The sequence below is a fragment of the Heptranchias perlo genome, chromosome 2, assembly GCF_035084215.1.
Source record: "Heptranchias perlo isolate sHepPer1 chromosome 2, sHepPer1.hap1, whole genome shotgun sequence".
NCBI classification, from domain to species: domain Eukaryota; kingdom Metazoa; phylum Chordata; class Chondrichthyes; order Hexanchiformes; family Hexanchidae; genus Heptranchias; species Heptranchias perlo.
In genome coordinates this window covers 32,988,525-33,003,361 of record NC_090326.1, presented here as the reverse complement: position 1 = coordinate 33,003,361, position 14,837 = coordinate 32,988,525, and the positions used below count along the sequence as shown (strand labels likewise).

The 14,837-nt window shown below is 51.6% G+C and overlaps 1 long non-coding RNA gene across 2 annotated transcripts in view; it reads right to left on the bottom strand.

Annotated features, from left to right (window-relative positions):
* The window catches only part of LOC137333265 (uncharacterized), an 86,293-nt gene that overhangs the window by 15,818 nt on the left and 55,638 nt on the right, over positions 1-14,837 (bottom strand). For both annotated transcript variants that reach the window (XR_010965831.1, XR_010965832.1), the window contains one exon: positions 12,385-12,613. This is a non-coding gene — a long non-coding RNA (uncharacterized lncRNA). The remainder of the gene's footprint in view (positions 1-12,384; positions 12,614-14,837) is intronic.

Below are 14,837 nucleotides of genomic sequence, written 5' to 3'. Positions count from 1 at the left end.
TGTGTGTCTGTGAGTGTGTGTCTGTGAGTGTGTCTGTGAGTGTGTGTGTTGTGTGTGTGTGTGAGTGTCTGTGAGTGAGTGTGTGTGTGTGTCTGTGAGTGTGTGAGTGTCTGTGAGTGTATGTGTGTGTCTGTGAGTGTGTCTGTGAGTGTGTGTCTGTGAGAGTGTGTGTGTGTGTGTCTGTGAGTGTGTGTCTGTGAGAGTGTGTGTGTGTGTCTGTGAGTGTGTGTCTGTGAGTGTGTGTGTGTCTGTGAGTGTGTGTCTGTGAGAGTGTGTGTGTGTGTGTCTGTGAGTGTGTGTCTGTGAGTGTGTGTGTGTGTGTGTCTGTGAGTGTGTGTCTGTGAGAGTGTGTGTGTGAGTGTGTGTCTGTGAGTGTGTGTCTGTGAGAGTGTGTGTGTGTGTGTCAGTGAGTGTGTGTCTGTGAGAGTGTGTGTGTGTGTGTCTGTGAGTGTGTGTCTGTGAGAGTGTGTGTGTGTGTGTCTGTGAGTGTGTGTCTGTGAGTGTGTGTGTGTGTGTCTGTGAGTGTGTGTCTGTGAGTGTGTGTGTGAGTGTGTGTCTGTGAGTGTGTGTCTGTGAGAGTGTGTGTGTGTGTCTGTGAGTGTGTGTCTGTGAGAGTGTGTGTGTGAGTGTGTGTCTGTGAGTGTGTGTGTGTCTGTGAGTGTGTGTGTGTGTCAGTGAGTGTGTGTCAGTGAGTGTGTGTCTGTGAGAGTGTGTGTGTCAGTGAGTGTGTGTCTGTGAGAGTGTGTGTGTGTGTGTCTGTGAGTGTGTGTCTGTGAGTGTGTGTGTGTGTGTCTGTGAGTGTGTGTCTGTGAGAGTGTGTGTGTGAGTGTGTGTCTGTGAGTGTGTGTCTGTGAGAGTGTGTGTGTGTGTCTGTGAGTGTGTGTCTGTGAGAGTGTGTGTGTGTGTGTCTGTGAGTGTGTGTCTGTGAGAGTGTGTGTGTGTGTCTGTGAGTGTGTGTCTGTGAGTGTGTGTGTCTGTGAGTGTGTGTGTGAGTGTGTGTCTGTGAGTGTGTGTCTGTGAGAGTGTGTGTGTGTGTGTCTGTGAGTGTGTGTCTGTAAGAGTGTGTGTGTGAGTGTGTGTCTGTGAGTGTGTGTGTGTGTCTGTGAGTGTGTGTGTGTGTCAGTGAGTGTGTGTCTGTGAGAGTGTGTGTGTGTGTGTCAGTGAGTGTGTGTCTGTGAGTGTCTGAGTGTCTGTGTGTGAGAGTGTGTGTGTCTGTGAGAGTGTCTGTGAGTGTGTGTCTGTGAGTATGTGTCTGTGAGAGTGTGTGTGTGTGTGTGTGTCTGTGAGTGTGTGTCTGTGAGAGTGTGTGTGTGTGTGTGTCTGTGAGTGTCTGAGTGTCTGTGTTTGTGAGTATCTGTGTGTGAGAGTGTGTGTGTGTCTATGAGTGTCTGTGTTTGTCTGTGAGTGTGTGTGTGCGTGTTTGCAGCCTGCCCCCTGGCTGGCCTGGGCTCTTAGGCCTGTGAATATACATCTCACAGAAGAATGCATTTGGAAAATACTACAACAGCTCCCCCCACACTTCAAAGGTGGAATATTCCTATAAATCCTCTCCTTGCATGGCATTCACCAGAAGGGTTAAGTTATGTTTCACTCCATACAGGGCTGACTTGATGTAGTGACGGTGACATGAGTGTGATTATGCTGCCTACTTGTGGTGCTGGGCGCGCAGCCACTTTTTTTTTTCAACAGCTTCCCTTTATTCCCACAGGAAAGTATAAGGATGAAGCCTTGATCCATAGACCATATGAGGAACAAAGGCACGATGGCAATGAATAAGAAGCAAGGATCTGAGACAGGATGTACTGTGCTTTGGACTTGTGGTAAGCGGGTGTTCAATAAAGTATTTGTGCAACAGTTGTTGAGAATATTATTCTGTGACTCAGTACAGAAGAGACAGTGCTTGATGGTGTCAAAATCTGTTGGTTCAGGATATTTTTTTTTAGTCACAGAGTGCAATGCCCTCAGATGTTGAATCTGTAGTTACATCTCTATCGTGAAATGAAAGTTGGTTTGATGTGTCTGTTTCAGACTGGGAGCTTACAACCTCTTCCTCATACAGTTTTATTGGCCCTTACTGCAGTGTGCCCAGACATGAGATTAAAGACAAAACAATTTCCTCTTTATGTGGGATTAGTAATTTTCTTTGATTTCAATGTTTATTGATTTAATCACTTCAATGGGACAGTGGCACAGATGTTTTATTGGCTTTTATGGCTTTTTAAAATGTAAATTCATGTTTCAAATTATAAATGTATGACTTTGTAAAAGTCAGAGGAAAAGACTAATTTTATCCTACAAAATGTATTGTGAACTGGATTGTATTGATGTATATAGTGGGTTTTGTTGTGTTTTTTTGTTAGGTGGGTCGGTATTTTGCCGTATTTTGCTTCCGGTTTCTCTCTTGTCTACTCCCGTCAGTCACATGCCTCCTGCACCTGAGAAGATGTAAGAAATTTTACAACACCAGGTTATAGTCCAACAGTTTTATTTGAAAATCACTTACATTTGTCCACCCCAGTCCATCACCGGCATCTCCACATCACCTGAGAAGAGACCTGGTAATGGTGCTTCCTGCTGACTCCCAGGAGCCCTGCAAGAGCAGCCTGATTGTGAATCTCCATCCCCTTCCCTGCAGGGAAAACACCTAGGCCTAGAAATTGGTTCACGCTGCCCTGCCGGCGCGAACTGGGCACAGGAACCGATCCCTGCATCAGAACGGGTAGGCACGGGGCCCACCCGATATTGGGCCTCAGGCCTCTTTTACATGAGGTCGGCGAGCTGCTGACGTCTGCTGGGCATCCCCAGGGAGCTCACTGGCGAAGAGGATTTGAATTTCAGGCCACTGTGTTGATGGCAGCGGCCCTCAGGTAGGCCTTGCGAGAGGGGCGAGCACGATCAGGAGGGAGGGGATGATCAGGAAAGGGAGAGGGCTGCGATTAAGAGAGGGAGGGGGCAGTGATAGGGAGAGGGAGGGGGCAGTGATAGGGAGAGAGAGGGGGCAATGATAGGGAGAGAGAGGGGGCAATGATAGGGAGAGAGAGGGGGCAGTGATAGGGAGAGGGAGGGGGCAATGATAGGGAGAGAGAGGGGGCAATGATAGGGAGAAGGAGGGGGCAGTGATAGGGAGAGGGATGAGGCAGTAATAGGGAGAGGGAGGGGGCAGTGATAGGGAGAGGGAGGGGGCAATGATAGGGAGAGAGAGGGGGCAGTGATAGGGAGAGGGAGAGAGCAGTGATAGGGAGAGAGAGGGGGCAGTGATAGGGAGAGGGAGGGGGCAGTGATAGGGAGAGAGAGGGGGCAGTGATAGGGAGAGAGAGGGGGCAGTGATAGGGAGAGGGAGGGGGCAGTGATAGGGAGAGGGAGGGGGCAATGATAGGGAGAGAGAGGGGGCAATGATAGGGAGAGAGAGGGGGCAGTGATAGGGAGAGGGAGGGGGCAATGATAGGGAGAGAGAGGGGGCAATGATAGGGAGAAGGAGGGGGCAGTGATAGGGAGAGGGATGAGGCAGTAATAGGGAGAGGGAGGGGGCAGTGATAGGGAGAGGGAGGGGGCAATGATAGGGAGAGAGAGGGGGCAGTGATAGGGAGAGGGAGAGAGCAGTGATAGGGAGAGGGAGGGGGCAGTGATAGGGAGAGGGATGAGGCAGTGATAGGGAGAGGGAGAGGGCAGTGATAGGGAGAGAGAGGGGGCAGTGATAGGGAGAGGGATGAGGCAGTGATAGGGAGAGGGATGAGGCAGTGATAGGGAGAGAGATGAGGCAGTGATAGGGAGAGGGAGAGGGCAGTGATAGGGAGAGGGATGAGGCAGTGATAGGGAGAGGGAGAGAGCAGTGATAGGGAGAGGGATGAGGCAGTGATAGGGAGAGAGAGAGGGCAGTGATAGGGAGAGAGATGAGGCAGTGATAGGGAGAGGGAGAGGGCAGTGATAGGGAGAGGGATGAGGCAGTGATAGGGAGAGGGATGAGGCAGTGATAGGGAGAGGGAGAGAGCAGTGATAGGGAGAGGGATGAGACAGTGATAGGGAGAGAGAGAGGGCAGTGATAGGGAGAGAGAGGGGGCAGTGATAGGGAGAGGGAGAGGGCAGTGATAGGGAGAGAGATGAGGCAGTGATAGGGAGAGGGAGAGGGCAGTGATAGGGAGAGGGATGAGGCAGTGATAGGGAGAGGGATGAGGCAGTGATAGGGAGAGGGAGAGGGCAGTGATAGGGAGAGGGATGAGGCAGTGATAGGGAGAGGGATGAGGCAGTGATAGGGAGAGAGAGAGGGCAGTGATAGGGAGAGAGAGGGGGCAGTGATAGGGAGAGGGATGAGACAGTGATAGGGAGAGGGAGAGGGCAGTGATAGGGAGAGGGATGAGGCAGTGATAGGGAGAGGGAGAGGGCAGTGATAGGGAGAGGGATGAGGCAGTGATAGGGAGAGGGAGGGGGCAATGATAGGGAGAGGGATGAGACAGTGATAGGGAGAGGGATGGGGCAGTGATAGGGAGAGAGAGGGGGCAGTGATAGGGAGAGGGATGAGGCAGTGATAGGGAGAGGGATGAGGCAGTGATAGGGAGAGGGATGAGGCAGTGATAGGGAGAGGGATGAGGCAGTGATAGGGAGAGGGAGAGGGCAGTGATAGGGAGAGGGATGAGGCAGTGATAGGGAGAGGGAGAGGGCAGTGATAGGGAGAGGGATGAGGCAGTGATAGGGAGAGGGATGAGGCAGTGATAGGGAGAGAGAGAGGGCAGTGATAGGGAGAGAGAGGGGGCAGTGATAGGGAGAGGGATGAGACAGTGATAGGGAGAGGGAGAGGGCAGTGATAGGGAGAGGGATGAGGCAGTGATAGGGAGAGGGAGAGGGCAGTGATAGGGAGAGGGATGAGGCAGTGATAGGGAGAGGGATGAGGCAGTGATAGGGAGAGGGAGGGGGCAATGATAGGGAGAGGGATGAGACAGTGATAGGGAGAGGGATGGGGCAGTGATAGGGAGAGAGAGGGGGCAGTGATAGGGAGAGGGATGAGGCAGTGATAGGGAGAGGGAGAGGGCAGTGATAGGGAGAGGGATGAGGCAGTGATAGGGAGAGGGAGAGGGCAGTGATAGGGAGAGGGATGAGACAGTGATAGGGAGAGAGATGGGGCAGTGATAGGGAGAGAGAGGGGGCAGTGATAGGGAGAGAGAGGGGGCAGTGATAGGGAGAGAGAGGGGGCAGTGATAGGGAGAGAGAGGGGGCAGTGATAGGGAGAGGGAGGGGGCAGTGATAGGGAGAGAGATGGGGCAGTGATAGGGAGAGAGAGGGGGCAGTGATAGGGAGAGAGAGAGAGCAGTGATAGGGAGAGAGAGGGGGGAAATGATAGGGAGAGAGATGAGGCAGTGATAGGGAGAGGGAGGGGTGCAATGATCGGGAGAGGGAGAGGGCAGTGAATGGGAGAGGGATGAGGCAGTGATAGGGAGAGGGAGAGGGCAGTGATAGGGAGAGGGAGGGGTGCAATGATCGGGAGAGGGAGAGGGCAATGATAGGGAGAGAGAGGGGGCAGTGATAGGGAGAGAGAGGGGGCAATGATAGGGAGAGAGAGGGGGCAATGATAGGGAGAGAGAGGGGGCAGTGATAGGGAGAGAGATGAGGCAGTGATAGGGAGAGGGAGAGAGCAGTGATAGGGAGAGGGAGAGAGCAGTGATAGGGAGAGAGAGGGGGCAGTGATAGGGAGAGAGATGAGGCAGTGATAGGGAGAGGGAGAGAGCAGTGATAGGGAGAGGGAGAGAGCAGTGATAGGGAGAGGGATGGGGGCAATGATAGGGAGAGGGAGAGAGCAGTGATAGGGAGAGGGAGAGGGCAGTGATAGGGAGAGGGAGAGAGCAGTGATAGGGAGAGGGAGAGGGCAGTGATAGGGAGAGGGAGAGAGCAGTGATAGGGAGAGGGAGAGGGCAGTGATAGGGAGAGAGAGAGGGCAGTGATAGGGAGAGGGAGAGAGCAGTGATAGGGAGAGGGAGGGGGCAATGATAGGGAGAGAGAGGGGGCAGTGATAGGGAGAGGGAGAGAGCAGTAATAGGGAGAGGGATGGGGGCAATGATAGGGAGAGGGAGAGGGCAGTGATAGGGAGAGGGAGGGGGCAGTGATAGGGAGAGGGATGGGGGCAATGATAGGGAGAGAGAGAGGGCAGTGATAGGGAGAGGGAGAGAGCAGTAATAGGGAGAGGGATGGGGGCAATGATAGGGAGAGGGAGAGGGCAGTGATAGGGAGAGGGAGGGGGCAGTGATAGGGAGAGAGAGAGAGCAGTAATAGGGAGAGGGATGGGGGCAATGATAGGGAGAGGGAGGGGGCAGTGATAGGGAGAGGGATGGGGGCAATGATAGGGAGAGGGAGAGAGCAGTGATAGGGAGAGGGATGGGGGCAATGATAGGGAGAGGGAGAGAGCAGTGATAGGGAGAGGGATGGGGGCAATGATAGGGAGAGGGAGGGGGCAGTGATAGGGAGAGGGATGGGGGCAATGATAGGGAGAGGGAGAGAGCAGTGATAGGGAGAGGGATGGGGGCAATGATAGGGAGAGGGAGAGAGCAGTGATAGGGAGAGGGAGAGGGCAGTGATAGGGAGAGGGAGAGGGCAGTGATAGGGAGAGGGATGGGGGCAATGATAGGGAGAGGGAGAGAGCAGTGATAGGGAGAGGGAGAGAGCAGTGATAGGGAGAGGGAGAGGGCAGTGATAGGGAGAGGGAGAGGGCAGTGATAGGGAGAGGGATGGGGGCAATGAATGGGAGAAGGAGGGGGCAGTGATAGGGAGAGGGAGAGAGCAGTGATAGGGAGAGGGATGGGGCAGTGATAGGAAGGGGGAGGGGCAGTGATAGGGAGGGGGAGGGGCAGTGATAGGGAGGGGAGGGGTAATGATAGGGAGGGGGAGGTGACAGTGATATGGAGGGGGAGGTGGGCAATGATAGGGAGAGGGAGGGGGCAGTGATAGGTACTTTCAGAACAGCCCAATTTTACAAAGGGGGTCTCAAACAGGCATGAGATCCCCTATTTGCATATGTATAGGGCCTAATGCCGGCTTCAGGTGCAGGTCCTGGACGTCTCTTTTTCTGCCTTCACCAATATGGTGGTCGGTGCTGTTCTGTTGCATAACATGCACATGCCCCAGGCGCCATATTTGATGCATAGGCATCCATATTGGGCCTGAAAAGCATATGTGGCCCCTTTGTATTTCTAAGTCTCAGCCTCTGTACAACTCCTTCCTGCAGCTTTATGGTTGAGACTGGGAACTCACTGGACTGGGAATCAGCCATGTCTTGATTCTGCACTTGTGTGGTTTGATTTTTTTTTCCTTTTTAAAATTTTTGTGCTTATCAGGGCAAGACGTGTTAGTATTGTGGCCTCTCTGAGTGAGATTGCCAATAATTGTTGAATTAGGGGCAGTTTTGTGTCATAGGCATATGCCCACTAGGAACTGGGCCCAGTCTTATTTCACATGGGACCCTTACAGGCAGCAGCTAGAGAGGACTGCCATCCAAACACTCTATAAACGCCTGTGAGAAGGAGTTGATTCCAGCTGTATACATATCAAAAATAATGATTAAAAACATAAGTAGTGAGCAGTATGCTCCCCTGAGTCAGTAGCTACCTTGCACAGTGCACTTCTATGCCTTATAGTCCAGGAAGGCCCTATGCTCACCGTATGTCATGGTATATGGAGGAGTCCAGTTCCAACTTGTCTCAAGACTTTGCACTGAGCAAGGAGACCATTCTGTCCAACGTGGAGCTCCATAAGCACCATGGTGGAACCCACCGTGATGGAGTGTCTTATGGCAGCTCTGACAGCTTCCACGGCAGCATACACTGTTGCCATGGAAGCTCATAGGGCTACTATCATGAAATTGGGTAGTTACATAGATGTTACATAGAATGTACAGCACAGAAACAGGCCATTCAGCCCAACAGGTCCATGCCGGTGTTTATTTTCCACGCGAGCCTCTTCCCTCCCTATGTCATCTAACCCCATCAACATATCCTTCTATTCCTTTCTCCCTGTGCTTATCTAGCTTCCCCTTAATTACATCTACGCTAGTCGCCCCAGCTACTTCTTGTGATAGCAAGTTCCACATTCTAATCACTCTCTGGGTAAAAAATGTTTCTCCTGAATTCCCTATTGGATTTATTAGTGACTATCTTATATTAATGCCTCTAGTTCTGGTCTCCCCCACAAGTGGAAACATCTTCTCTTTGTCTACCCTATCAAACCCTTTCATAACCTTAAAGACCTCTATCAGATCACCCCTCAGTCTTGTCTTTTCTCGAGAAAGGAACTCCAACATGTTCAATCTTTCCTGATAGGTATAACCTCTCAGTTCTGGTATCATCTTAGTAAATCTTTTTTGCACCTTCTCCAGTGCTTCTATATGCTGTTTATAATATGGAGAACAGAACTGTTCACAGTACTCCAAGTGATGTCTAACCAAGGTTCTATACAAGTTTAACATAACTTTTCTGCATTTCAATTCTATGCCTTTAGAAATGAACCCCAGTGCTTGGTTTGCTTTTTTTAATGGCCTTATTAACCTGCGTCACTACTTTCAGCAATTTGTGTACTTTTGCCGATTACACAGCCATGCTGTAAGTTTATTAATGCCTTCCTGTATTTTGTCACAGTCCTCCTCAGTATTAACTATACCCCCGCAAATTTTGAAATTGTACTTCTGATTCCCGAGTCCAAATCATTTATGTAGTTATGTGCTACTGTTGCTAGTCAGTGGGAAAGGAGATGGAAGTGCTGGCCCTGCTCAATGGTCATTTGTTTGATACATCTATGGGCAACTAATTAGTTGATAGTGCAGGGGAGGCAGAAGCAGAAAGGTTAAGGGAGGAGATGACTTTGACTGCCACCCGACAGTGATGTCCCTATAGTAGAGGTTGGGTGAAGCTTTCCTTGCAGCAGAATGCACAGCTGTTCAATTCCCTCTGTGCTGACCTGGAGTCTGACCTGGGGCCCGATATTACCAGGGCGGCGGGTTCGTGGTGGGGGGCGATTGGGCGCGTGGGTAACGTGCCTGGTGAAATCAGTCTGCCCCGCGCGCAATCGCAGGCTGATTAGATCCACTTACCTCTTGTTCCGGGTTCCCCGCTGCTAAGCTGCGCGGCGGGCGGACTGCGCATGCACAGTAAGGTCTGTCAGCTGGAGGAGCTCTATTTAAAGGGGCAGTCCTCCACTGACTGATGCTGCAAGAAATAGGAAAAATTACAGCATGGAGCAGCCCAGGGGGAAGGCTGCTCCCAGGTTTAATGATGCCTCACTCCAGGTATCATTGGATGGGGTGAGGAGGAGGGGGAGGACAGAGATCTTCCCCCCGGCGGGCGGGAGGAAGCGGCCTGCCTCTGCCACCAAGAAGGCCTGGCTCGAGGTGGCAGAGGAGGTCACCTGCACCACCAACAAATCACGCACCTGCATACAGTGCAGGAGGCACTCCAATGACCTAAGTAGGTCAGCCAAAGTGAGTACACTTACTCATTCCCCTATGCTCCGTCTGCCACATCACCGCCCCCACCCCACATCTCCTTCTGCACTGCCAACACTACTCTGTCACATCACCCCTCACACCCACTCAAACCTCATCCTCATCTTACCTGCACTTACTCCCCTCGCCAGTACTCATCCCGCCACTACCACTCAACCCAATCCTCATACAATCTCATGGCTCTATCTCATACTCACCCTCTCATGCATCTCTTTCACAGTCAGCCTCACTCAACCTGCCACTACCTGTGCTGCAGCCACAGGGCATGCATCACATATGTGCAGTAGACAGCGTAAGGCAAACGTGTCGTGAGCATGAAGGGGATGCACAAGGGTGTTTGAGGGTTTGTCATGGTTTTTACTTCTATTTAATTTCTGATCAACTCACATCACATATTATATTGGCACCACTACTGCCACGTCTTTGCGAATCTTGTCTGGTTTGTGCAATAATGCCCTTTCCTGAGGATCACAATGAAGACCCACAACTGATGCCACCCATTGTGTCACTGCAGAGTGGGTGTAGGTGTATTTGCAGGGCTCTTTTGTGCAGACGGCTGAGAGACGTCAGCGATGTCCCCGGTGGCACCCTGGAAGGATGCGGAGGAGAGGTTGTTGAGGGCAGTGGTGACTTTGACAGCGACAGGTAAGAAGATGGTGCTTGGGCCAGCTGGGAGCAGCTCGGCATGAAGGAGGCTGCAGATGTCCACGACTACATGTTGAGTGACTCTGAGCCTCCGTGTGCACTGCTGCTCAGAGAGGTCCAGGAAGCTGAGCCTCGGTCTGTGGACCCTGTGGCGAGGGTAGTGCCCCCTGCGATGCATCTCTCTCTGCGGTTGCCTTCCCTCCTGCTGTGCAGGTGGATGTGTCACAGCACTGTGTTGTGGAGCTCCATGTGTCAGAGGTGAATGGCTTGGCCGGCGAGGCTGGTGATGCTGTTTGCCCTCCTCGGAGGTCATGACTGCAGCTACGGCGGCCCCCATCCGGAAGATGTACATCTGAGGGGGTCCGCAAGGTAGGTACATGTGTCTGGACACCGGGGTAAGTGTGCAAGTTGGTGAATTTTGTTGTTAGGAGGAGGGTGGTGGAGGCCAAACTTTGTCCGAAGTGACAGAGTGGCCTCCTGCAATGAGTGAGGGTCTGTCCCCCCACACCTGTCAAATGGACCTTTGCAGCTGCCACAGGCTGATGGCTGCAACACGTCCATTTAAACTGGGAGTGTTTCCCCCAGTACGGGAAACAGTCCTAGTTGTTTGTAAAATCCCAACCCTCCTAAGATATCTCGTTAATCAGGTCTGTAAACGACCTGAAATACCAAAATAAATACCTTAAGAGGCACCCCGCCGGCTTTAATTGCTGGCGGGAGTCCCACATGCGGGGGCTGTGCGCGCATGTCAGCGCGTCACTGGGAAACCCGGAAATGGGGCGGGTTGGAGCTGAGCTCCTGACCCGCCCCGGGAATCCCCGATTTTCATAGCCCCCCCCGCCAAGAATGCACCCGATCGCGGGTGCTAAAATAGAGCCCCTGGAGTCTGCAGAAGCTATTGTCTTTGGTCATTGCCAGGTAGGTGTGCCTGGGCCTGCAGATACAGTGATGGCATATGGGGGGTATAGACAATTATTACGTATTTACAAATCAATTATTACTTATTCTGATTGAGGCGCTTTTACATCAACTGCCATTATTGATTTTACATTGATTTGCCAAACAGCACTGGACTCTGTCACTTACAACAACAACGCCAACTTGCATTCATATAGAGCCTTTATCATCCCAAGGTGCTTCACAGGAGCGATTTTCAAACAAAATTTGACACCGAGTCACATAAGACGATATTAGGACGGGTGACCAAAAGCTTGGTCAAAGATATAGGCTGTAAGGAGTGTCGTAAAGGAGGAGAGAGAGGGAGAGAGGTGGAGAGGTTTAGGGAGGGAATTCCAGAGCTTCGGGCTGGGCAGCTGAAGGCACAGCCGCCAACGGTGGAGAGCTTAATATTGGGTCTGCACAAGAGGGAAGAATTGGAGGAGTGCAGAGGTCTCGGAGGGTTGGAGGACTGGAGGAGGTTACAGAGATAGGGAGGGGTGAGGCCATGGAGGAATTTGTAAACAAGGATGAGAATTTTTAAATCAAGGCATTCCTGGACCGGGAGCCAATGTAGTCAGCCAGCACAGGGGTGATGGGTGAATGGGACTTGGTGCGAGTTAGGATACAGGCAGCAGTTTTAGATGAGCTCAAGTTTATGAAGGGTGGAAGATGGGGATGCTGGCTAGGAGAGCATTGGAATAGTCAAGCCTGGAGGTAACAAAGGCATGGAAGGGGGTTTCAGCAGTAGATGAGCTGAGGCAGGAACAGAGATGGGCGATGTTACAGAGGGGAAGTAGGCGGTCTTGGTGATGGAGCAGATATGTGGTCAGAAGCTCATCTCAGGATCAAATAGGACGCCAAGGTTGCGAACGGTCTGGTTCAGCCTCAAACAATGGCCAGGGAGAGAGATGGAGCCGCTGGCCAGGGAACGGAGTTTGTGGCGGGGACCAAAGACAATGGCTTCGGTCTTCCCAATATTTAGTTGGAGGAAATCTTTGCTCATCCAGTACTAGGTGTTGGACAAGCAGTGAGACAAATGAGACACAGTGGAGGCGTTGATACTCGGTTGCAGTATGAGCTAGAGTGAAAGTTAGTGCTGTAGGGGCTGCTTTACACATCCCCAATATTTTAAGGATATTTCTGTACTGCTGAACTCTTGTGAATGCTTTATTTACAATCGACCACACGTGTTCTAATCAAAAACGGCACAACCACCTCTGCCCTCCAGACACTAAGTGTCAGTCAGCCCTTCAGGAAATGTGCTTGAAGAGTAAGGAAGGGAAATTCCTCCCCATCTCTGGTCTGTTTCTCCCTAGCCCCCTTACCTGTATGCCTGGCAAACCTCTTCTGTAGGCCCAAGAGATTTGTAGGGGGAATGTGCAGACTTGACTGTTAGCGTAGATTGGGACTGATACTCAGGTCCCCCAGCTGGAGCCCAGCACTCAAACATTGCAACTGCTGCAATGAGCTTAGGGTTGCTTTTCTCAGCGTTGGATGCACTTCTGTTCATTGTCCATGTTCGTTTCCTTTCTCCTGGAGTCAGTAGACTGGATGCTGAAAATTGAATTGAGGAGAATACTCTGAGCTTTCGGCTTTCTCTGATGCAGTAATGAAGATGTCTCAGCTGAGGGATGTTGGTACTTGCTATTTCCAATCAATAATCATGCCACGGACACTGAACCTAATCCCATATTGCCCTTAGGGATGTCAAATGTTGACCGAAATCAATTCAAAACACACTTAGGAGCATTTGACACCCAACTAACAAACCATTATTTCCCTCTGTAGCTCGTGCCTTTATTTTAAATGGTCAGACTGGGGACAAAATTGTAATATGCAGATTTTGGAAGTGGCAGCATGAGTCCATGCCTGTCTACATTAATGGGGGTCAGTGCCTGTGGATGGCTGACTTCAAGCATCACCATTATCTGCAGGTTTCAGTTTAGTAAACTGCAGTGGGACTCCGACTACCTCAAGGGTCCATGAATTTCAATCCCGGTCAATTGAGATTGCTCCAAATCACAACTGTGCATCTGTAGGTGAGTTGGAGGCGGAGGTGGGGAAGTGGTTGAGAGGAGGGGGACGGGGGGAGGGGACGAGATAAAGAGTGGAGGCTCTAGAATAGTTAATCTTCCTGTACTGTTAGAAGATTAAATGGTAATCTTCCTTAAGGCTTTTTTACACTATAGGTTAAGCCTCCAGCTCCACAGGAATGTGCTTTTTTAAAATAAAACATTTTCACAACCTACTTTGGTTGACGGTTGCCAGGGTCACTGAAGATTCCTGAGCTGGGTGGGCTCCAATGTCTAGCCGCTCCCCCCCCGCCCCGCCCCGCCCCGCCCCGCCCCACCCCTCCCCCTCCTCAGAGACACGTTTCTAAAAAGTTTCCTCAAAATGCGTTAGGCCCCTCATTTACATATTCAAGGGGCCTAATACCTGTTATAGGTGTCTGCCCGGGACACGCAAAAAAAGGGCCCCACTAATTTAGCAGTGGGACCAACGCCTGTGCAGATTGGGCACAGGCCGTCCCAATGCTATATTTGAATACTTTGCGCCCATTTTACACCTGAACAATGAGCACTACGCATTCCGATTCCTACCCCCACAATCCTGACATTAACCCAATTGATAATCATAGAATCATTGAAAGGTTACAGCACGGAAGAAGGCCATTCAGCCCATTGAGTCCATGCCAGCTCTATGCAGGAGCAATCCAGCTAGTCCCACTCCCCCACCCTGTCCCTGTAGCCCTCCAAATTTTTACCCTTCAAGTACTTATCCAGTTCCCTTTTGAAGGTCACAATTGAATCTGCCTCCACCACCCCCTCAGGCAGTGCATTCCAGATCGTAACCACTTGCTGTGTAAAAAAGTTTTTCCTCATGTCAACTTTGTTTTTTTTGCCAATCATCTTAAACCTACGCTCTCTGGTTCTTGACCCTTCCGCCAATGGGAACAGTTTGGCCCCGATATTAGCGGGGAGGCGGGCAGGGTGGGAAAGAGAGAGAGCGAGATGACTGGGTGGGGGGGGGCAGAAGAGGGGAAGATCAAGGGGGGGGGAGAGGGGAGGGGGGGAGAGGGGAAGGTCGGCGGGGGAGAGGGGAAGATCGGGGGCGGAGAGGGGAAGGTCGGGGGGGAAGAGTGGAAGGTCAGGGGGGAGACGGGAAGATTGGGGGGAGCGGGGAAGATCGGGAGGGAGAGAGGGGTAGGTCGGGGGGGGAGAGAGGAAGATCGGGGGGGAGAGGGGAAGATTGAGGGGAGTGGGGAAGATCGGGAGGGAGAGAATTGGAGGAGCGCAGAGATCTCGGAGGGTTGTAGGACCGGAGGAGGTTACAGAGATAGGAGGGGCGAGGCCATGGAGATATTTGAAAACAAGGGTGAGAATTTTAAAATCGAGGCATTGCCAAAGCGGGAGCCAATGTAGGTCAGCGAACACAGGGTGATGAGTGAATGGGACTTGGTGCGAGTTAGGATATGGGCAGCAGAGTTTGGATGAGCTCAAGTTTACAGGGGGTGGAAGCTGGGAGGCCGGCCAGGAGATCGTATCACATGACGGATCCTACATAATATATTACAAGAGGACAACCTCTTGCTATGAGCTCAGCAAGGCATTTCCTAGATGGGACCTTTGACCTCCACTGATGTTATTATAATAGGCTCCACCCTCTTGAGACACCGTATGGGAACAAAATGATGCAAGCAGCGCTGTCTTATTTTGTGTGGAGCCAAGAGCCCTACATTTTTCAAAGATTCATTCTCAGGATACGAGCGTCGCTGGCA